General features: G+C 44.6%; 1 protein-coding gene across 8 annotated transcripts in view; it reads left to right on the top strand.

The window, feature by feature from the left end:
- The window catches only part of LOC137378448 (solute carrier family 12 member 5-like), a 1,212,460-nt gene that overhangs the window by 872,677 nt on the left and 314,518 nt on the right, over positions 1-25,265 (top strand). The gene's annotated exons all lie outside the window — the stretch shown is intronic.

Below are 25,265 nucleotides of genomic sequence, written 5' to 3'. Positions count from 1 at the left end.
TTTCTTCCCTACTTGCTCATCTGAGAATTTTCTTTCACATCTTGTTGCTCAAATTGGACATTTTTCAAGCTCAACTTGTAAGATTCCAAGTCATAATGGCAGAAATGTGAACAAGAGAAGCCAAGCATTTTATAGGCTCAATAAAAGATATTTCAGGTCAAAACACTGTCTTTCATTTTCTCCCAACCGCCCTTAAAAATAAGGCAAAGCCAGGAACTGAAAGAAGAGCTTTTGCAATAAGCTGACCATGATGTGTATCAGGATTGTGATTGTTCCACTTCTTCATTTACTGTGTACTATGTTGTGGCAATTTCTGGCTAATTATTCAAGGCATCTACAGAATTAATGTTAATTCCAGCTGTGTAACATAGGAATGTACAGGACTGGAGAAAAGTATTACAGTCCATCTGGTTGGTTTGAGTTTAATCAACCAATGGACAGCTAGCATTCTAGATACATGCTAAAGAAATAATCTAAGCTGTAGTTTCTATGATTATTTATTTAGTAAATACACTGCCCATTGTTGAATTGAATTATACAGACCAGACTCAATCTCTGTCAATGCTGCATTAGCTGGTCATAACCATGGAGGTGACAGAGCTCCTCCACAGCTGGAACTCTCTGACAATCCTCATCGTCTAAGTTTACACTTGAACAAATCCCATTTGAACAATAATACCAAAAGGCATGTAGCACTCATGGAGTTGTACCCAGGTGTGAAAAATGCCCTTTGGCAGAGCAGGAAAAAAAAGGAAAATGACAAACAATCTTTTAATGAATAAAGATATAGAAAGAGAGGTAGAATTTAGTCTGGGCCTCATCTACACCTTTGGGGTGAGTTGCCGCTGATAGCTGCATTTCTAAAAGATTTTTGGTTTCCTTTTATGTTGCCTGTCAATCTATTCTCATATACTGGGCTGAATTTTACGAGTGCACCGCAGTTCGTGGCGGCACACTCTGATGGTGGCGTCCATCCCTAAGCCTCCGCAATGTTACGCACTGGGGCTGATTTAAATAGAGGGGGCAGAGCGGCCACCCCCGATGACGTAGAGGGGGCAGCCGCTGCGTCCCCGGCAACAGCGTCTGGCGCCATTTTTAAAGGGCTTGAAGCCCTTAGAAGTTGTTTTAATTTTTAAAGGTAAAGTGTTAGGAATTTTTACTTAACAATTAATAAAGATATGGAGGCCCTTTCCCAACATCCCACCCCCCCACCCCCGCAGTGCCCGATATGACCAACATTTGCCATTTTCCCTACCCAACCTTCTAACTTTTGCCCTTCAAACCCTTCTCACCATCCCCACATCCAAAAAAAGGTGATTTCCCCGCTCCTCCATTCCTCCCCCCCTGAGAATTTTATTCCTCCCCCCTCCCCACCAGGTTCTCGCTTCGGAACTCCATATGGAGTTCCGAAGGCGCGCGAAGAACGAACAGCGGCTGTAAAATCGTTGTGGGATGGCCGCCGGCGACAGGTAAATTAATTTACATATCTTTACTGCGCATTTACATATTTAGATGAAGGGACCGCCGCCAGGTGGAGGGGCCACACCCAGGTCCCCCCACCGCTGGTAATATGGGGCGGGCCCTTCTCGCTTCACGGGTCAAGGCGGACCCCCCCATGCAGCAACCCGCGACGTCGAGGGGCTGTAAAAATTCAGCTCACTCTGTTTACCCCTCTTGGATGTCCTTCCTTTCTCCTTCGGAAAGAATGAGAAGAGGCAATATAATAATCACAAATTGTCAAAGGTGACAGGGCAGGTTGAGAAAGTGTTAAAAAGACATATGGGATCCTGTGCTTTAAAAATAGAGCCATCGAGTTATAAAGCAAGAAAGGTATGATGAACCTTAATAAAACTCTGGTTCGGCCTCAACTGGAGCATTGTGTCCAATTCTGAGCACCACAATTTAGGAACGATGTGAAGGCTTTAGAGAGGGTGCAGAAAAGATTTAAGAGAATGGTTCTAGAAATGAGGGACTTCAGTTATGTGGACAGATTGGAGAAGCTAGGGCTGTTCTCCTTAGGGAAGAGAAGGTTGAGAGGAGATTTGATAGGGATTTTCAAAATCATTAGGGATCTGGACAGAGTCGATAGGGAGAAACTGTTCTCGTTGGCGGAAGGGTCAAGCAGCAGAAGACACTGATTCAGCGAGTGATTAGGATCAGGAATGCACTGCCTGAGAGTGTGGTGGAGGCAGATTCAATCATGGCTTTCAAAAAGGAATTGGATAATTACCTGAAGATAAAAAATTTGCAGGGCTACAGGGAAAAGGCAGGGGAGAGAGCCTGCATGGACCACAATGGGCTGAATGGCCTCCTTCTGTGCTGTACCATTCTATGATTCTGTAATTCATTTTCATTTGACTGGCACCAGTACTGGGGCAGGATGGAACTATACCAATGGAACAGGCTCCACCTGAATCAAAGTATCCTAGTGGGAAGGGTAATTAGAGAGGTGGCAAAAGCTTTGAAAATGAGATGAATTGTTTGTACAGCAATGCATACAGTATTCATAATAAAATAGGGAAACTGGAGACAATAATACATTGACAGGAACCAGATATGGTCAGGGTTACTGAGACATGGCGACAGAAAATCAGGACTGGGAATTAGAAATTGCAGGGTATGACATATTTAGAAACATTGACAAGTGAAAAAGGAAAGTTGGAGTAGCTGTATTTATTAGAGATAACAATGGCAGCAGAAAAAAGTGACACAGCCATCAGTAAGACCAAAATAGAATCCATGTGGATAGAGGTAAAAGATAATAAAGGATCAATCACACTAATAGGGTAGTCTAGAGACCACCTAATAGGGAAAGGGAGTTGGTAGAAGAAATATGCAGACAGATTAGGGAAATGAGTAAAAAACATAGAAGAATGCTCAATACCATGAAATTAATTGGCCAGAAAAGATAGGTAAACAGAACAAGGGAATGAGAAGTTCCTACAATGTGTACAGGACGCCTTTCTAACTCAATATGTAAGAAACCCTACAAGGGAGGATTCGCTACTGGATCTAGTGATGGGGAATGAACCAGAGCAGATAAGAGAAGTAAAAGCAGAGGAACATCTAGGCAATAGTGACCATAGTATAATATACTTTAAGATAATAACTGAGAAGGACATAAACAAAACAAAGATCAGGATAGTACATTGGAGAAAAGCTGATTTTGCGATGCTGAGAATAGGACTTTGGAAAATAAAATGGGCAACAATTTTGGCAAACAATGATGCAAACAACAATGGGAAACATTTAAAATGGTGTTGGACAGAATCCAGGAAAAATAGATTCTGCTTAAAAAACAAGAACAACTAAACATTAATGAGACACCATGGTCTGGATTTTTACTGGCACCATCCACCCGTAGGCTATTTTCACAGAGGCAGGATCAGGCTCGGAAGGTGGGTAGCCAATTAAGGTGAGTAAAAGGCCTATTAAGGAATTCTCCAGTCAGCCTGCAGGCTCCCCGGGGTGTCGGAAACAGGCCACCTGCCTGGAGGCAACCTCCACAATTGTGGCTCAGCTGCTGTGGCCATTTTCTAATTTAAAAATGTTGAAAGTTGCTGAGAGGACACCTCAGGATGGAGGCATCCTCCCTCTTCTTTACCTGCAATGGCAGGCTGCAGCTCCTTCAATGCTGGAAGGCCTTCTTTTGGCCCTCCTGCTTCAAGAGCTGCCCGCTGTCCTTAATTGGAGGGTGAGCGCACTAATTGGCCAATCAGGAAAAATACAGCCGGGTGACTGTTTCAGGCTCGGGAATCTCCATTTGACCACAATGTCACGGTCCTGAGCCAACAAGAAAACTCCTGCCTCACGAATGAAAAAAGATATAAGGTAAAAATTGGGGGTAAGGAAAGGGACATACACTGGGTAGGATGTTGCTCTGCCAATGGAGCTGAGCAAGGGGGCAGGGGTTGCAAACAAAATGGCAGAGGGTGCTGTTCCTCACTTTGCCCGGCCCCCCCTGCCATTTTGTTCAGTGCAGTGAAGGCCAAGGACAGCCTTCCCGCATCAGGCCAAGTAAGGCCCTTAAGGGCCTGTTTCCGCTTCAATTTAATTGAAGGCAGAGAGGTCCAGAGATAATACCAGTTAAAGCCTGGTGGCCTCCTTGTGCTAACGGGAGGGGGGTCCCTCCTTTGGGGCCAATCCAGGACCCCTGCATGGCCCCCCCAATGGCAATCATCCCACCCCTGGGAAAACCACCCCACTCTCACCAACCATCCCCTCATCCCGTCACTGTGGCCTGCCTGACTGACCCTGCCATCCACGACCTTACCTACCTCTCACGGGGTCTCCGAACTCTTCTCCTCTGCAGGGCTTCCTGCAGTACTGACTGTGGCCAATGCTCCTGGTGGCACTGCCGGTACTGCAGAGCTACCGGCCCTATGATTGGCTGGCAGCTCTGGAGGCGGGAGCTTGTCTCTTAAAGGGACGGTGTTCCCAACAGCAGGCATTTAATTGGCTGCCCACAATGTGATATCAATGGGGGTCTGACGGAGGTCCGAGGTGAGGGACCCCGTCACCGGAATCAAATACAGCCCATGAAGTACATGGACAGATGGGGAGAGAATAACAAGGGAGAGTACAAAGAGATAAGGAAAGAAGTCAAGATAACAATTAAAAAGGCAAAGAGGAACTATGAAATTAAATTATCAAGGAACATAAAAACAAACTAGTAAAATATTCCACAGACTCGAAATAAAAAAGGAAAGTCAGGATGGGAATAGGGCCACTATAGGATGGACAGGATAAAATCAGAGGCAGCAATAGCCAAATGGCAGATATAATAAATACTCACTTTGCTTCAGTATTTACCAGGGAGACAGAAAGGTGGACATGAATTTGGAAGATGAGATTAGAAATTATGGGCTGGATTTTAATTGCATGCTGCACTCTGCGGCCGCATGCTTTGAACTCGGGGGGCCTTCTGACATCGAAGGACTGCCGCACAGCCCCTACGATATTATGTTTTGGGGCTGATTTAAATAGAGGGGGCGGAGCAGCCGCCCCCTGATGACGTAGAGGGGGCGGTCGCCGCGCCCCTGGCAGCGGTGTCCGGCGCAACTGTGCAGGCGCCGCCGCCATTTTTAAAGGGATTCAAGCCTTTCAGTAATATTTCTATATTTAAAGGTCCCGGTCTCTGGGAAATAACAGTAAGATTTTACTTACACTCTAAATTCAGTCTCCCACCCTCCAATGGGTAATTTATATACAAATATCCCTCACCACCCATAATTAACTTGTTTTGATCTCCCGAACATTCTCCCCCGAAATTTGTTCCCTTGATCCACAACCCCTTCCCACCATCCCCACAGCCAATAAAAATTGGTTTCCCCGCTCCTCCACCCCTTTTTATTGCTGGCCCCTTCCCACCTGGTTCTCGCCTCGGAACTTCGTATGGAGTTCCAAACATGCGCGAGGGACGAACGGCGGCTGTAAAATCGGCGTGGGACGGTCGCCGCCTGCAGGTAATTTTATTAGCGTATCATTTAGGTTCATTTTAATATGCAGAGGAAGGGCCTGCCGCCAGGTGGTGGGGGAGCCGCACCGAGGCCCGCCCACCACCGTAACATGCGGCAGGACCTTCTCAACATCGCGGGTCAAGGCGGGCCTCTCCCTGCAGAATTTTACCAGCCCCTGCCTCCGCAACCCGCAACATCAAGGGGCCACTAAAATTCAGCCCAATATAACCACATTTAAAATAAAAAAAGGAGAAATATTAAATAAACTAATTCAACTGAAAGAGGTTAAAAATCCTAGTCTTGACGATTGCACCTGCAAAATGTAAAAGAACCTTGAGAAAAGATAGAAGAGGACTATTTTTTCAGTAGAAAAAGATGTTGTTCCAGAGGAGTGCCAGACAGCTAATGTTTATATCCATATTTAATCAGGGAGATAGAACATGTCAAAGGAAACTATAGACCAACCAGTTTAATATTGGTGGTAGGAAAAATAATGGAACCCCTACTAAAAGATAAAAAAAGAAAAGCGTCCAGAAACCAGAAATATAATAATGGTCAGCATTGATTTCAAAAGGGAAAGTCTTGTTTGACCAACCTTTGAAGAGAAAACAGAAAGAGTAGATAAGGATACTGCAGTAGATGTAATGATCTTAGATTTCCACAAGGCTTCAATAAGGTGCCACATAATAGACCAATGAATAAGGTCAAAACATGCAGAGCCAGGGGACAAGTAGAAGAATGGATAGTGAGCTGTCTGCAAGACAGAAAGCAGAGAGGTAAAGAGTAGCTATTCAGAGTGGCAGAAGTTGGAAAGTGGGGTCCCAGAAGAATCAGCACTAAGACCACTGGTGTTGTCAAGGAAACCCTATATTCCAAATGGGAAATATTAATTTTATCAGTTGGAAACCTACATTTGACTTTTAATGGGAAAAAATCCTACAGTAACATTTAAATAAAACTAGCAGCCAAGATGGCCACTGCAGTTTATGTCTGAAATACCAGGAGATTGAACTGGAGACAGAACGTCTAACAAGAAGCCCAGCCAGGAAAATGGCATGCTTTAAGTGATTGAATTACCTAAAATGGCTTCATTAGCATGACAGTCAAGGCAATCCTCACACATTAACTTTGGAAGAGCCAAACCCATCCAAGTGTGAATTGGCATTAAATTTCATTAGAAGGTTCCAGAAAACTTCATTAAAAACAAAGGGGATTGAGAGAACCATGTGATCATCTGTCCATCTCTGAAGAAACTAGAAGTTTTGTTACAAGACAGAAGAAAAGCAGTAACAGAGGGTGCAGCAGCAGAAAGCTGTGTGCTTCCCTTTCTCTCTCTCTTTCTCTCTGCCCAGAAAACATCAAGTTTGAAAACTGTCTGCAACTGGGGGGATCTTCCAAGCCTACAGACCACAACAGCCAGCAACCAGGGGAAGAGAGCCAACTACAGATTCTGCCATCAGGAAAACCCTGAGCAAAGCAAGCCAGCCTAAATACGTTTCGACCAACCAAGAACTTCAAAAATACAGCTTCAGCCGAGGACTACTGGATCATCCACTTTACAGACTGTATTTATTTTCCATTTATTCTGGACTTTAATCCAACCACCAAATCTATTTTCCCTCCTGCAATCTATTTGTGTGTGTGTGATTCTCGTGTGAATGTGTGCGTGAATGTGTAGCGTATTTTCAGTATTTTTAAATCGAGTTAGAGTGTTAAGTATAATAAACTTACCTCTTTTTTGTTTAAACTCAAGGAAACCTGTCCAATTGGTTATTTTATGACCACTGTAAGGGAAAAGTTAAAACACGCATGGAGGTGGTAAGCAAAACCACTGTTTAAAAGGAATAAACCCTGTTGTGGTCAAATAAGAGGAAGGAGCGAGAGGGCAGCCTGAGACCCCCTCCTCACCTGGCTGTAACAGTGTTAATAATTTAAATTAATGATTTAGACTTTAGAAACAAAAGCACAAGTTATAAATTTGTGGATGACACTAAATTAGGGGGCAGAGTCAACACTGAGAAGGATTGCAACAAATTACAAGAAGACATTAATAAACCTGCAGAATGGGCAGATAATTGACACTTGAACTTCAACGCAGATTAGTGTGAGGTATTATATTTTGGTGAGATAAATAAGGAGGTCACATATTACTTAGAAAATAAGAATTTAAACAGGTTGGAGGAGCAAAAAGTACAAATACACAAATTATTAAAAGTAGTGACGCTCGTTAATACGGCCATAAAAAAGCAAACCAACACTTGGGTTTATTTCTTGAGGGATAGAATTGAACAATAGAGAAGTTATGCTAAACTTGAATTTAACTTTGGTTAGATCACACTTGGAGTACTATGTATAGTTCTGGTTGTCATATTAAAGAAAGGAGATAGAGGCACTGAAGAGGATGCAAAAAAGATTTACAAGGATGATACAAGAAATGTGACTTCTACCTACCAGGAAAGAATGAATAGATTTAGTCTCTTTTCTCTTGACAAGAGAAGGCTTAGGGGTAGCCTAATGGAGGTCTTTAACACTTGCAAAGGTTTTGACAGAGTAGACACAGAGGGGGAATTTTATGCTAGCAGCCAGGGTCTCGACGTCGGGAGAAACTGATGCCAAGAACCATGCATCGCCTTTTTTCCGGAAGGCCCGCTGAATTTAGTGCCAATCAGGCACTTAACTGGACAGCGGCAGGCTTTCCATAGAATTTAGGACCCCGTCACTGTAAATCCTGTCCTTAGAGAGCTGCCAGCCAATCAGAAGCTGGCGGCTGCAGCACCACTGCGGAGATGGTGCCTGCTCCTGGAGATGACCGTCCTGGAGGCCAAGGATCGTCGCTGGATCCAGGTCTCAGGTAGGTCAGGACGGGAGGGGCCTCGTGGGGTTGGGATCCCAGGGGGAGGGGGACAGGTGTCGGCAGCAAGGGCAGGGAGGTGGCCCTCAGCGGGCCCCCTTCCCGATGCCGAGTCCCTCATTTAAGCACTGTGCCTTTGAACGAGGAACCCCCCCTCCCAATTCCTTACCTGCCCCGCCCTCCCCCGAGCCGGGGTAGCAGCCCGCACGGCTTTTCGTGCCATACTTCCCATGCGGCAACAGGGTGGTCCCCCGCGCATGGGTAACTGCGGCTGCGGCGGGAAGAGGCCCTTAATTGGGGGTTAATTACCCAGGTAAGGGCCTCAATTGGCAGCGGGAAGGCCATTCACAGGCCTTCCCATCCTGGACTATATTTCAGTGGAGGCAGGATGGAGTGGGGCACCCCCCCCCCCCACCGCCTCCCCACAACCTCCCACTCCCACCACCATCCCACCCGGTTTAATGCTCTTTCCGCAGTGGTTTTGGAGGCGGGGACAGCATAAAATTAATTCCAGAGAGTATTTCCATTTGTAAGGAAGAATGAAACTAGAGGCCATCAATGTAAAGTAGTCACCAAGAAACCTAATAGGGAAGTCAGAAGAAACTTCTTTACCTAGAGAGTGGTGAAAATGTGGAACTCGCTATCACAGGGAGTGGTTGAGGGGAATAGTATAAATGCATTTGAGGGGAGGCTAGACAAGCATATGGAGGAGAAGGGAAGAGAGGGTTAGGCTGATAGAATTTGATGAGGAAGGATGGGAGGAGTCTCGAGTAGAGCATAAATGCCAACATGGACTAGTTAGGCCAAATGGACTGTTTCAGTGCTGTATAATCTGTGTAATTCTATGAAATGTTACCTCTGCGTTGTTGCCAGATTGCATCCAGACCTGCATTAGCCACAATTTCTGTTGGTTAAGAATTAGGAAAAACAAAGCCACCATCTTTGGCACCCCCACAAAGTCTGCCCCATCACCACTGATTCCATCACACTCCCTGACCACTATCTCAGGTTGAAGCTGACTGTTCACAATCTCGACATCTTATTTGATCCTGAGCTGAGCATCCAATTCCATATTCTCTTCATTGTAAATACTTCCACCTCCATAATATCATTCATCTTCACTCTGGCCTCTGTCCATCGGCTGAGGAAACTATCATCCATGCTTCTGTTACCTCCAGACTTGACTATTCCAATGATCTCCTGGCTGGCCTCCCATTCTCCTCCCTCCCTAAATTTCAGCTCATTCAAAACTCTGTTGCTCGTATCTTAACCCACTCACCCTTCAGCCCTGTGGTTGTTCAATCAATTAGGTAAGAAGAATGGGAGATTGAAACCAGGAAATTATAGATCAATTAGCCTAGCATTTCATGTGGTGTAGTTACTAGACTCTGTCATTAGTGGCACTGTGACTGAGTACTTAAGCAAGTATGAACTGAGAGAGCCAGCATGGATTTGTAAAAGGCGAGTCATGTCCAACTAAATTAGTTGAATTTTTTAAGCGTATCATTAATGTGGTAGATAAGGGGGTGTCTATGGATGTTTGTTATATGGACTTCCAGAAACCATTCAATAACATGCCACACAAGAGATAGTAAGCAAAAATGAAAATGCATGGAATTGGAGATACCTATTGACATGGGTAGGGAATTAGTTTGGAGGTAAGAGACTCTGGATATGGGTGTGTACTCCAATTGACGGGACTCATGGTGTCCACAGGGAACTATACTGTAGCCTCAGATTTTCACTATATATATATATAAAGAATTAAATATATATATATCAATGACTTAGTTAAGAAATAAAGAGCTGCATATCCAAGTTTACTGACTACACTTACTTAGGTGGCACAGTAAGTAGACTAGGTGGGAGCAGAAAGTTGCAAAGGGACATTGTTGGATCTAGTGAGTGAGCAAAACTGTGGCAGATGGAGTTCAACATGGAGAAGTGTGAGGTCACCCATTTTGGACCTAAGAATGATAGACCAGTGTATTTTCTACATGGCAAGAGGATATGAACTGTGGTTTAGGGGTCCAAGTACAGAATTCACTAAGTGCTAGTGGACAAGTAAAAAAAATAATTACAAATGCTAATGGAATTATTGGTCTTTATCCCAAGGAGACTGGAATATAAAGGGGTGGAAGTTATGTTACAATTATATAGAGGTTATTCAGAGTACTGCATTCACCGCACCTCAGGAAGGATATATTGCTTTTGCAGGGCAGATTCACCAGAATGATAATAATAAAAGAATTAAATTATGAGGACAGGATGCATTGACTAGGCTTGTATTCCCTTGAGTTTGGAAAATTAAGGGGTGATCTAATTAACGTGTTTAAGAAGATTAAAAGATTTGATAGAGTAGAAAGAGAGAAATGATTTCGTCTGGTGGGGGAATCCAGAATAAGGGGGCACATTAGTTCTAGGCTGTTCAGGGGTGATATCAGGAAGCACTTCTTCACCCAAAGAATAGTGAAAATCTGGAACTCTTATCACCCAAAATACTCTTCCAGCCCTACAATTGTCCACAAACACAGCTTTCCTCCAACTTTGGCCCCTTGTACAACCCTGCTTCCTTCACCCCATCATTAGAAGGCCTGCTATTAGCTGCCTAGGCTTTAATTCAGAAACTCCCTGCTTAAATCTCTCCACTTCTCTGTTATCCTTTAAGACCCCCTTACAGACTAACTCTTTGACCAAGCGTTTAATCACCTCCTAACATCTCCTTCTTTAGCTCTGTATCAATCTTTTCCTTATTACGCTTGAAGCTCCTTAGGACGTTTTCCCATATTACAAGCACTATATAAATGTATGTTGTTCGTGTTGAAGCAATATGGGTCATTTTACAGTGATGCAGCCCGACCTCTCATCCCCACTCCTAGCAAATATGGCTTCTGCTGGGTAGCACTCTTGCCTCTGAGCAAGGGAGGATTTGGTTCAAGCCCCACTCCAGGCTTTAGAACATAGCGTAGTGACACAGTGCAGTATTGAGGGAGAGTTGCAGTGTTGGAGGTGCTGGCTTTCAGATAAGACATTAAACTGAAGGCCCATCTGCTGTCTCAGGTGGATATAAAAGATCCCATGGTATTATTTTCAAGAAGAGCAGGACAGTTCTACTCAACATCAGCCAAACAGATTTATCTAGTCATTACCACGGTGCTGTTGTGGGAGTTTGCTGTGTGCAAATTAGCTGCCATGTTTTTTACATTACAACAGTGACTACACTTCAAAAGTACTTTGTTACTTGTAAAGCACTTTGGGACATCCTGAGCTCATGAGAGGTGTTATATAAAATGCAAGTCTTTGTTTAAAATGGCATGGCTACATCTTTTCAATTTGAAAATGAATGTGGATTCACTTGCATTGAGCATAAACACCCATTTTCTCATAAGGACCCAATATTTCATTTGTTACAAAAGTATGTGATGAATCGAACTAATTTGGTTCAACAACCTCACTAAAAGTAAAGATTTTAAGTGGCTTGTGGAAGCTTTGTGAATTCGGGTGCCAAGATAGATTATTTGACATTGTGAGATTAAAATAGAATTTATAGCACTTTTGACTTGTTCAGACTTGGGGGAATTGTTTTCTCCCCCTGTTTTTAAGTCAAGGTTATCTTGATCAGCGCGTACCAGCCAGTTTGAAAGACACTTCATTATCACTTTCTCTGGTTGAGTTTGCTCTTGCAGAGGTGCTGTATTGTCACGCTGATCATGCTTGTTATGAAAGTAAAAGCAGCACTCCTCCATCTGGATCGACGGATTCATGTTTCTTTTATCCTTCATGTCATCCTCCTGTGTCAGACAGATAAAACCATTTACTGCCAAGGCAAGAGACTGGGTTGATTGGAGGTGGGGTGGGTAATTGGGGATCGGCTACTGCCTGTTGCTAGGCAGTCTTCTGTGTTGACTGCTGCCCACCATTGTGAAGAAGATGTTAAGCCCAGCTCCCCTGATGGCTAAGTGCACTGTTGAATCATTTAGACCTGAGAGGTTGCAGGGTATTTCTTCGCTAAGTTAAATGATTTACATTTCAGCTGAATATTTCGAGGGAGGTTAAAGATCATTCAGCTTTTCCATTCATCCCTGTCTGGCTGGTATCTACAGATTGTACAGTGAACCTACCAGAGCAGGAACCATTACTGGCCTTAGGAATGTTGAACTTCTTCACTCTCACCAGGAATGTCCTCAGGGGGTTTCCCAAATCAGTTGCCATAAATTTGGCTGAAGATTAGCAGAACCTTTGGGCTGGATTTTTGGGCCCACCCTGAAGTCGGGAACAGAGGTGGGGTGGAACCACAAAACACACCGTGCCGGGCAGCATGTTAGTCTCAGGATGCCGTTCCCAGATACACCAATGTTCATCATGGTGAGTGTTTGTCTCAGGACACCATTCCTAGATACACCAATGTTCACCATTTTTTTTTTATTCATTCATGGGATGTGGGCGTCGCTGGCCAGCATTTATTGCCCATCCCTAATTGCCCTAACTGAGTGGCTTGATAGGCCATTTCAGAGGACATGTAAGAGTCAACCACATTACTGTGGGTCTGGAGTCACATGTAGGCCAGACCAAGTAAGGACAGCAGATTTCCTTCCCTAAAGGACATTAGTGAACCAGATGGGTTTTTATAACAATCGACAATGGTTTCATGGCCATCATTAGACTAGCTTTTAATTCCAGATTTATTAATTAAATTCAAATTCCACCTTCTGCTGTAGTGGGATTTGAACCCATGTCCCCAGAGTAATACCCTGGGTCTCTGGGTTACTAGTCCAGTGATAATACCACTACACCACCGCCTCCCCATGTTAGTCTCAGGACGCTTTTCCAGGATACACCAATGTTCACCATGGTGGGTGTTAGTCTCAGGACGCAGTTCCCGGATACACCAATGTTCATGATGGTGGGTGTTGGTGAGATCCTATTGAGGTCAATGAAACTTAGTTAAAAAGCTCATGAAGAGCTTATTGAAGGGGGAGGGTGGAATATTTAATGGGGCACACAATTTCAGGAGCTGTCAGTTACTGATCAGCTGAAGGGGGGCAAGTAAATAGTGCGGAGGAAGTCAAGGCTGCTTCAGGATATCACCTCAGAACCATAAGAGGTCAGCAGGACAAAGGGCGTCACAGAATTTGGTAAGGAGGTCCCCTTGGCACTGCGCAAGTGGCAGGGAGAGGGGAACTTAGCACTTGGGCATTGAACATGGTCATCACCCCCCTGGCATCACAAAGGCAGAAAAGCAGGGGGTAAGTCTGTCATGGACAATTGGGCAGCCACCTGCCCAAAAGGAAGGCTACAACTGACAATGGGGGCACGACTGTCAGATTTTGGGCCCCTTGGCTGAAGGGCAACACCCTTCACAGGAAAGGTGGAACCTCAAGCAACTGGAGGACACAGGAGAAGACAGAGGGGCAGGAAGGCAACGGAGGTCATACCCTCAACATAGGATTGACCACCGAAGATGGAGCGACTTGAAGATGACTGAGACCCAGTGCCACAGAGACTGCGACTCTCCAGGTAGATGGTCACAGACATCTGTAACCTCATCACAGATGACCTCACACCTCTCAGCACGAGTCACCATGCCCTGCCAGTGGCCATCAAAGTCACCATGGCCTTGAACTTCTTTGTATCTGGCTCTTTCCAAGGATAACTACGGACCTTAGTAGCCTCTTGCAGACACTGCACACCACTGCATCTCAAAGGGCACTGATGCCTTCTTTGCCAGAGCTGGACAGTACATTCATTTCACAACAGACACGGCTTTACAAGGACAAAGAGGATTGGAATTTTCCTCCATCCCTGGATTCCCCCAGGTGCATAGGATCATCGATTGCACCCATGTGGTCTTCAAGGCACTCAGCGACTGGCCAGTGATATTCATCAACAGGAAGGGCTTCGACTCCTTCAATGTCTAACTGGTCTGTGACCACAATAAGAACTTCCTGCTTGCGTGCACTCGCTTTCCTAGCAGCTTCCATCATCCTCCGCCAGCCCAGGCTGCGTCAGATCTTCCCTCCAACCTCCAAAGTATCTGGATAGATCCTAGGGGACAAGGGACATCCCTTGAAGAGATGTCAACTTATCCCTCGACAAGAGCCCCAGGCAGAGGCACAGAGGCAATATAACCAATGCCACATGCTTACTAAATCAACCATTGAAAATGCAATTTCGGTGCTTGGACCAGTCGTGTGGCACTCTCCAATACCCTCCTGCAAGGGTCTTGGTTATTGTGGTGGTTTGCTGCACTCAGCAGCATAACATAACATAGCCCTCCAGAGAGGTGTGGACCTTGAGGACAGTGAGGCTCTGGAGGGAGACACTGGGCGAGGAGCAGGAGGTGTGAGAGACACAAAGATAAGAAAGGAGTGAGCTGACGCTGAACAGAGAGGTCCCTCTGCTACATGGCGAGGTGGCTTCCTCCTGCCACCCTCCAGGAAGAGGACCTCCCTCCTCTCCCTCATGGTCTCCAGCATTAGATCCAGGTGGGCATCGATAAAGCGAGGGTCTGTCCTGCCCCGGGTACCAGGTCTACAGCTCCCTTGTGACATCTTGCTTCCCTTTGGTGCAGTGGAAGGCTTTGGCACAAATCACAGATCTTTCCCTCAAGACAATTAACAGCATGGCTGCCATGGGTGTCTAAATGAGTGCCACACTCATCTGACCCACTTCCATTCCCAACGCCACTGGATCTAAGTGGGCAGGAAATCTTAACTTTAATCAGTTTCCCACAGAGGCAGGTTTCTGATCCGAAAACACACCTGGCTCCTGGTTCCTGCTTCTGTGGAAAAAATTCAGCCCTCCGTCTCCATTGTTATTACTGATCTTCCGGAAAAATTATGGCAAGTGCTTGGGTGCTCCTGAGAAGATGTTCCCAGTGCTCGATATCCTGTTCTTAATGCATGTTCAGCCAGTTTATTTTTTGAGGGAGATACTTCAGATATTGGCCCTGATTTTAACCTCCCCACCTCCCCCATCAACTGAGCAGGATGACTAGAAGGCAGTGGGGTTCTTTTTTACATACACTGATCAGGTCCGATTACATCATCAGGAGCTTTCATGACAGACCAAATCCATCAAGGCCATAAGGGGGCCACGCAGGTAGGTTTTTAATGTTTATTTCATGTTTCCTCCTGGGCCTGGACGAAAAGGAGCAGACCACTGGGTTCGTCCCCACACATCCCCAATGTCCCAAACACCTTCGCCCCTAACCTCTTCCCCTTTTACCACTTACTTAAAAACAGGAGTCTGAATCCATGGATTCCTGGCTGCAGTTTCCTGCCTGCCATCCCCCTCTCATGCCCACCAGCCAGGTAGGGCTGAATTTTCCTGGCCCATTGGGGTTAGGCTGGGAGGTGGAAGGCCTGGCAATAGGGTGGGGGAAAGCATCGGGAGGGGAGCCCTAAGTCTTCCTGCCACCATGGCATATTGCCAGCGGCGGGCACCTCAGCGGTAAACCCTGGTGGCCTCCCAATGGGTTGCAGGGACTCCCCAGCAGCAATGACCACCCCTGTAGCAATGGCACTGCCAGTGTGCCATGCCACCACCCCCAGCGCCCCCCCCCCCCACCACCCCGATATTGCAAAGGAATATATTTTCAAAGATAGAAAGAACTTGGATTTATATACCATCTTTCATGGCCACAGGATGTCTCAAAATGCTTTACAGCCAAGGAAGTGTAGTGATTGTTGTATGTAGGAAATGCAGCCGCCAATTTGCACACTGCTAGTTCCTAGAAACAGCAAAGTGATGATGACCAGGTAGTCTATTTTAGTATAGCTCACTTGCTCACCTTCAAATACATCCATCTGAGAGGCCAGATGCCTCAGTTTAATGTCAAAAGATAGCACCTTGAACAGTGCAGCACTCCCTCAGTACTGCAGTGAAGTGTCAGCCTAAATTTTGTGCTCAATAACCCACCACCTGCTGATTTAGAGCCGAGAGCTTTTCCTAGCTGTTATCATGCACACAGTTATGTCCTAGTGTTCTCTATTTGCAACCTTGACCATTTGTTTGGCTACTATGAAACTCTAGAAGCTTCTTTTCACTGTATACTAAGGAAGAGAGAACTTGCCAATTTGCTAACCAAGGAATCATTTCTGGAGACTGATCAAAAGCCTCTGGCAGGCTGCCAGGCTCCCCTGCATTCCATCATTAATAACAGCCACCGGGGACCAAGACTGATTTTTAATTAATCTTCGTCTTTGCTTATCACTGCACCTTACTGTCGTGATAATCTAATTAAAGCATCCTCGTCACAGTCCAGTAATCAGATCATCCTTATAGTTGAACAGTGGTTACTTGAAGATTAGAATTTCTCAGGTCTCTGAGGTATGGAAACTTGTATCAAGCTAAGTCATAAAATATGTCAATGTCAACCCCTTCTTGCTGGTATTTCCAACAGATTAAGAAAATTTAAGATAAAGAGTAATTTTAATGTGCTTTAATATATCTCTCATCCATTTCCTTAGAAGACTCAATATGTTTTAGTCCATGATATTTTCCTTTGATGTCTTATTTAGCAGAAATGTTTATCTAAGTTCAGGGTGCACTAGCTCTCCAGGGACCACATACTGAAAAACATGGAGCCTCTAGGACTATATAATGTTTAAATCCACCGCAATTAATTTCCATACATCTCAAGTTGCTGACACTCAGAAATCTCATTCTTATTTAAGATTCACCATTTGGGCCACACTATTATGAACAACACTTTTCAAAATTCTTAAACCACAAAATTTAATCAAGTAGAGTAGAAAATAAGAAATATGCACAGAAGAGAGACTGGGTTTCTTGGGCATTGAGCACGAGGTTGCCAGGGCTCAGGCATCAGCTGCAGGTTGGACACCCTAGTCTGTAGTGTAGTTATTCTGCGATGAACCAACAAAGGTAGATAGCAGCATACTGATATATTTGGTTTCTGCATCGAGAGACAGGTTACTGGTGATAGTTGAGCCTAGGTAGGTGAACTCTTGAACCACCTCCAGAGCGTGGTCACCGATATTGATGGATGGAGCATTTCTGACGTCCTGTCCCATGATGTTCATTTTCTTGAGGCTGATGGTTAGGCCAAATTCATTGCAGGCAGCCGCAAACCTGTCGATGAGATTCTGCAGACACTCTTCAGTGTGAAATGTTAATGCAGCATCGTCAGCAAAGAGGAGTTCCCTGATGAGGACTTTCCGTACTTTGGTCTTCGCTCTTAGATGGGCAAGGTTGAACAACATGCCACCTGATCTTGTGCGGAGGAAAATTCCTTCTTCTGAAGACTTGAACGCATGTGAGAGCAGCAGGGAGAAGAAGATCCCAAACAGTGTAGGTGCGAGAACACAGCCCTGTTTCACGCCCCTCAGGATAGGAAAGGGGTCTGATGAGGCGCCGCTATGCTGAATTGTGCCTTTCATATTGTCATGGAATGAGGTGATGATACTTTGTAGCTTTGGCGGACATCCGATCTTTTCTCGTAGTCTGAAGAGACCACGTCTGCTGACGAGCTCAAAGGCTTTTGTGAGATCAATGAAAGCAACGTAGAGGGGCATCTGTTTTCGCGGCATTTCTCCTGTATCTGACGAAGGTAGAACAGCATGTCATTGGTCAATCTCTCTGCTTGAAAACCACACTGTGCCTCAGGGTAGACACGCTCGGCCAGCTTCTGGAGCCTGTTTAAAGCGACTCAAGCGAAGACTTTCCCCATTATGCTGAGCAGGGAGATTCCACGGTAGTTGTTGCAGTCACTGCGGTCACCTTTGTTTTTATAGAGAGTGATGATATTGGCATCGCGCATGTCCTGTGGTACTGCTCCCTCGTCCCAGCACAGGCAAAGCAGTTCGTAGAATGCTGACAGTATAGCAGGCTTAGCACCCTTAATTATTTCAGGGGTAATGCCATCCTTCCCAGGGGCTTTTCCGCTGGCTAGAGAATTAATGGCGTTACTGAGTTCCGATTTTGTTGCCTGTACGTCCAGCTCATCCATGACTGGCAGAGGCTGGGCTGCATTGAGGGCGGTCTCAGTGACAACATTCTCCCTGGAGTACAGTTCTAGGTAGTGCTCAACCCAGTGATCCATTTGCTTGCGTTGGTCAGTGATTGTGTCCCCTGATTTAGATTTGAGGGGGGCGATCTTCTTGATGGTTGGCCCAAAAGCTCTCTTAATGCCATCATACATTCCTCTGATGTTTCCGGTGTCTGAGGCCAGCTGAATATGACTGCATAGGTGTTGCCAGTAGTCATTTGCACAGCACCTGGCTATTCTTTGTGCAGCGCTTCTGGCTGTTTTAAGTGCTACGGATGTTAACTCGCTGGGGGCTTTCTTGTAGTTCAGCAGTCTAATGCGCTTAGCGGCTATGACAGGTTCCAGCTCTTCAAAGTGAAATTGAAACCAGTCTGCATTCCGCTTCACGCGTTTGCCATAGGTCTCTCGATGCAGAAATCAACAAGCGCATGGGAAAGGCTTCCACTGCTATGTCCAGACTGGCCAAGAGAGTGTGGGAAAATGGCGCACTGACACAGAACACAAAAGTCCGTGTGTATCAAGCCTGTGTCCTCAGTACCTTACTCTATGGCAGCGAGGCCTGGACAACGTATGTCAGCCAAGAGCGACGTCTCAAGTCATTCCATCTTCGCTGCCTCCGGAGAATACTTGGCATCAGGTGGCAGGACCGTATCTCCAACACAGAAGTCCTCGAGGCGGCCAACGTCCCCAGCTTATACACCCTACTGAGTCAGCGGAGCCTGAGATGGCTTGGCCATGTGAGCCGCATGGAAGATGGCAGGATCCCCAAGGACACATTGTACAGCGAGCTCGCCACTGGTATCAGACCCACCGGCCGACCATGTCTCCGCTTTAAAGACGTCTGCAAACACGACATGATGTCCTGTGACATTGATCACAAGTTGTGGGAGTCAGTTGCCAGCAATCGCCAGAGCTGGCGGGCAGCAATAAAGGTGGGGCTAAAGTGTGGCGAGTCGAAGAGACTTAGCAGTTGGCAGGAAAAAAGACAGAAGCGCAAGGGGAGAGCCAACTGCGAAACAGCCCTGACAATCAATTTTATCTGCAGCACCTGTGGAAGAGTCAGTCACTCTAGTATTGGCCTTTATAGCCACCCCAGGCGCTGCTCCACAAACCACTGACCACTTCCAGGCGCGTATCCATTGTCTCCCGAGACAAGGAGGCCAAAGAAGAGTTAATTTTGGAATGCATTGGTACACATTTTCATCCATCATGTGATAGAACTACTATTACATATAGTACCTTTAACAGAGTAAAATGTGGAAGGCAGGGACACAAATGGCAGCTGAAGCTGAGTGTCCATTTTCGTTACCTGTGAGCAGACTTCTAAGTTTATATTCTGCACTGCAATCCACTGCATGAGATCCAAAGCTAGGGGTTATAAAAATAAGATAGCTACTAATAAATCCAATCGAGAATTCAGAAGAAACCTCTTTACCCAGAGAATGGTTAGAATTTGGATCCTGCAGCACAAGTAGTAGTGAAAGTGAATAGCGTCAATAGCTTTAAGGGGAAAAATAATAGCAACCTGCATTCATACAGTGCCCCTAACGTAGTGAAATGTCCCAAGGCTCTTCACAGGAGTGTTACCAAGTAAATGCCTGCTCGGGTCAGGAAAAAAATACCCAACCTGAACCCAACAGAACCACATCAGACCCGAACCCGAGCCCGAGCCCGACCCGACCCCCGTAATGTTCACTTTACCTACTTTCCAATTCCAAATCTATTTCTTTTTAAACAACCTTTCAAGTCCAATTATTACTTTGTGCGTCCAACCTGGACCCGGATGTGCGACCCGACCCGACCCGAACCCGACACGTGTCGTCGAATCCCGTCTGGTTCGGGTCAGGTAGCAGGCCTTTTTTACCAAGCAACATTTGGCATCGCACCAGATAAGGGGCTGTTAGGGCAGGTGACCAAAAGCTTGATCAAGAAAGTACGTCTGAAGGAGCGTCTTAAAGGAGGAAAGAGAAGTAGAGAGATGGAGCAGTATTCTGGAGTTAAGGGCCGAGATAACAGAAGGCATAGCTGCCAATGGTGGAGCACAAAAATTGGGGAAGCACAAAAGGCCAGAATTAGAGGAGTGCAGATATCTCGAAGGCTTGTCGGACTGGAACAGGTCACAGAGATAGTGAGGGATAAGGTTGCAAAGAGATTTGAAAACAAAAGGAAAAGAATTTAAAAATAGAGGCATTGCTTAACCTGCAGCCAATGCAAGCCAACAAGCACAGGGTGATGGATGAACAGGACTTGGTGCGAGTTAGAGCATGGGCAGCAGAGTTTTGGATGAGCTTAACTTTATGGAGGGTGAAAGATGGGTGGCCAGCCAGGAGTGCATTGGAATAGTCAAGTCTAAAGATAACAAAAGCATGGATGAGTGTTTTAAAAGCAGATGAGCTGAGGCAGGGATAGAGTCGGGTGATTTAAAGAGGTAGAAATAGGTGATTTTAATGATGTTGTGGATATGTGGTCGGAAACTCATCTTGAGATCAAATACCGCACTAAGGTTACAAACAGTCTGGTTCAGCCTCAGACAGTTGTCAGGGAGAGGATGGAGTCAGTGGCTGGGGAGTGGAGTTTGTGGCAGGAACCAAAATCAATGCCTTCGATCTTCCAAATCTTTAGTTGGGCAAAATTTGTGCTCATTCAGTACTGGTTGATGAAAAAGCAGTCTGACAATTTAGAGATAGTGGAGGGATGGGAGAAAGGAATAGATACAATCATAGAATGGTTATAGCACAGAAAGTGGCCATTCGGCCCATCATGTCTGTGTTGGCTCTCTGAAGGAACAATTCACCAAGTGCCACTCCCCCACCTTCTCCCCATGGCTGCACATTCTTCCTTTTCAGGTAATAATCCAATTCCCTCTTGAATGCCTTGATTGAACCTGACTCCACCACACTCTCAGGCAGTGCATTCCAGATCTTAAGCACTCGCTGCTTGAAAAGATTTTCCTTATGTCGCCATTGCTTCTTTTACCACTTACTTTAAATCAATTTGGTTCTCGAATCTTCCACCAATGGGAACAGTTTCTTCCTATCTACTCTGTCCAAATCCCTCATGATTTTGAATACCTCTATCAAATCTCCTCTCAACCTTTTCTTCTCCAAGAAAAACACTACCAACTTCTCCATTCTATCTACGTAACTGAAGTTCCTCATCCCTGTAACTATTCTCGTGAATGTCTCTAATGCCTTCACATCCTTCCTAAAGTGTGGTGCCCAGAACTGGACGCAATACTCCATTTGAGGCTGAACCAGTGTTTTATACAAGTTTAACATAACTTCCTGGCTTTTGTACTTGATGCCCTATCGATAAAGTCTAGGATGCTGTATGCTTTATTAACTGCTCTTTCAACTTGTCTTGCCACCTTCAATGATTTATGCACATATACACCCAGGTCCCTCTGCTCCTGCACCCCCTTTAGAATTGTACCCTTTATTTTCTATTGTCTGTCTGTGTTTCTACCAAAATGAATCATTTCACACTTCTCTGTATTGACTTTCATCTGTCACCTGTCTGCCTATTCCACCAATCTATGTTCTTTTGAAGTTCTACACTATCCTCCTCACCGTTCACAATACTTCCAAGTTTTGTATCGTCTGCAAATTTTGAAATTTTGCCTTGTTCACCAAGCTTTAGGTTATTAATATATATCAGGAGGAGCAAGGGTCCTAACATCTATCCCTGGGGAACTCCACTCTAAACCTTCCTCCAGTCGAAAAAACAACCATTAACCACTACCCTCTGTTTCCTGTCATTCAGCCAATTTTGTATCCATGTTGCTCCTGTCCCTTTTATTCCATGGGCTGTAACGTTGCAGACAAGCCTGTTATGTGGCACTGTATCAAATGCCTTTTGGAAGTCCATGGACACCATATCAACAGCATTTCCCTTATCAACCCTCTCTGTTACCTCTTCAAAAAACTCTAGCTAGTTAGTTATACATGATTTGCCCTTAACAAATTCATGCTGGCTTTCCTTAATTAATCTCTATTTGTCCAAATGACGATTAATTTTCTTCCGAATTATCATTTCTAGAAGCTTCCCCACCACTGAGGTTAAAGTGGCTGACCTGTAGTTGCTGAGCTTATCTTTACACCCTTTTTTGAAAAAAGGTTTTAAATTTGCAATTGTCCAGTCCTCTAGCACCACCCCTAAGTCTAAGGAAGATTGGAAAATTATGGCCAGAGCATCCATAATTTCCACTCTCACTTCCCTCCGTAGCATTGGATGCATCTCATCCAGTCCTGGTGCCTTATCAACTTTAAGTACAGGCAGCCTATCCAATACCTCCTTATCAATTTTAAACCCTTCAAGTGTCTGAACTACCTCCTGTTTCACCATGCCCGTGTAGCATCTTCTTCGTTGGTAAAGAGCGATCAAAAATATTCATTTAATTCCTCAGCCATGCCCTCTGGTTCCGTGCAGAAATCACCTTTTGGTCCTTAATCATCCCCACTCCTCCTTTTACCACCTTTTTACTATTTATATGCCGACACAAAACTTTTGGATCCCCATTGATGTTAGCTGCCAGTCTCTTCTCATACTCTCTCTTTGCTTCTCTTATTTGCTTTTTCACTTTCCATATGAACCTTCCATATTCAGCTTGGTTCTCAGTTGTATTATCCACCTGCACCAATCGTAAGCATACTTTTTCATCTTCATCCTAATCTCTATCTCTTTTGTCATCCAGGGAGCTCTGGTTTTGTTTACCCTACCTTTCCCCTTCATGGGAATATACCTTGACTGTGCCCAAACTTTCTCTTCTTTAAAGGCAGCCCTTTTTTCAGTTACCATTTTGCCTGCCAAACTTTGATTCCAATTTATCTGGGTCCGATCCATTCTTGCCCCCATTGAAGTTGGCTTTCCCCAGTTAATTATTCTTATTCTGGATTATTCTTTGTCCTTTTCCATAGCCAACCTAAACCTTACGATACAATGATCACTGTGCCCTAAATGTTCCCCTACTGATATTTGATCATCTTGGCCCACCACATTCCCAAGAAACAAGTCTAACAATGCCTCCTTTCTCATTGAACTAGAAACATACTGCTGTTGAAAAGTCTCCTGAACACACTCCAGTAACTTATGCCCCTCTCTGCCCTTGACACTACTGCTATCCCAGTCTATATAAAGTCCCCCATTATAACTACTGTATAATTCTTTCACCACTCTGTAATTTCCATGTAAATTGGTTACTCTACATCTTTTCCACTAGTTGGTGGTCTATAGACTACACTGAGCAATTTAATTGCACCTTTTTTGTTCCTTAGCACTAGCCAATTAGATTCTGTCCTTGACCCCTCTAGGACATTCTTTCTCTCCAGCACTGCAATGTTCTCCTTATTCAGTACTGCCATCCCTCCACCTTTCCTTCCTTTCCTATCTTTCTTGAACACCTTATATCCAGGAATATTTAATACACAGTCCTACCCTTCTTTGAGCCAGGTCTCTGTTATAGCTGCAACACCATAGTTCCACATGACAATCTGCACCTGTACCTCCCCAATCTTTTTTAACACATACTGCGCATTCACATACATGCAAAGTAAAACTGATTTAAACTTTATTAATTTCCCACTTACGCTGAACCCACTTAATCACTTACTATTTCCTACTCTTGGGCTATCTGCCTCTCCCAGTGTTCTGTGCGCCTTGGTGCTCCTCTCTTATATTACTCGTGGTTCCCACATCCCTGCCAAGTTAGTTTAAACCCTCCCCAGTAGGGTGGGAGGAGGCTCGTCTGGAGCATAAGCACTGTTATAGACCAGTTGAACTCAACAGCCTGCTTCTGTGCTGTAAATTCTATGATATGTACACTGGAAGTCAATGGCACTGCAATAATTTAAAACTCCTTTCATGTTAAAGAAGCATTTTCGTGACGGCCCTTAATTTGCTTTCATCAGGCTTGAACCATGACCCCTTGCCCTACAGTTAGTTTAACTCAAAGTATTGTTCTGTATTTACCTTCTTGATACCAGTTGCTACTCTGTATACCTGCCTTTCCAGGCTGAAATTTTCTCCAATTCAGGATTCAGGAGATTAGAGCTCAGCCAAAACCCAAACCAATCACATTACGTTAAAGATTTATCAATTCATCCTTGGAATCTTCTCATTAAAGAGCTCTAGTGCTTTTAAAAATATCAAGAACATCAAAAACCTTTCTCTTAAATATGTTGAATGTATGCTGATTTATGAAATAATATATTTTAGCATTGTTTCATCATCGATAGTGTGGGAGGGGGTTAACTGTTGCTTCTTCATTATAATGATAATTTGCTGAGTGGGTTTGGTTGTAACTCATATATCATTCCAGGGAACGGACTCCTGACAATAACACCCTATTTGTGATGTTAGTGAAGCACAATTTCATGTATGAGTGAGTTCTATAAAAATGTCTTCTCCTGGATGCCAACACACTACGAATTGAAGACTGAAAGAAACATGGATCATTATTATACAATATACTCCACTCTTTACATATCTATTTGGCATCTCACTATTTAATAATGAGAGATTGTTCAAATGTATTTTGAAGTGCCTTGACAGGCAGACATAAAATATCCTATGGCACCATTTTGAAGAAGAGGAGGGGAGTTCTCCATGGCGTCTTGGCCAAAATTTAACCCTCAACCAGCGTCATTTAAAAACACATTACTTGGTCATTATCACAGTGCTGATTGTGAGGTCTTGCTGTGCACAAATTAGCTGCTAAGATTCCTACATTACAACAATAACTACACTTCAAAAAATAATTTAATTCCCTGTAAGAATTTTGGGATGGTGATGTTATGAAAGGTGCTATATAAATGAAAGCATTTTTTGTAAATCTGTGCCTGTGCTGAAAAGTACATAAAAATTGCCCCACAACTCGTTTCATAAGCCTCAAATTTCAAAACGGTAGATTTCAGAGACTTTAAACAAGTCTAATATAAGACCAAGC

The sequence above is a fragment of the Heterodontus francisci genome, chromosome 16, assembly GCF_036365525.1.
Source record: "Heterodontus francisci isolate sHetFra1 chromosome 16, sHetFra1.hap1, whole genome shotgun sequence".
In the NCBI taxonomy this organism is placed as follows: Eukaryota; Metazoa; Chordata; class Chondrichthyes; order Heterodontiformes; family Heterodontidae; genus Heterodontus; species Heterodontus francisci.
The sequence above is the reverse complement of the archived record's forward strand: the minus strand, read 5'-3'. Positions and strand labels throughout refer to the sequence as shown.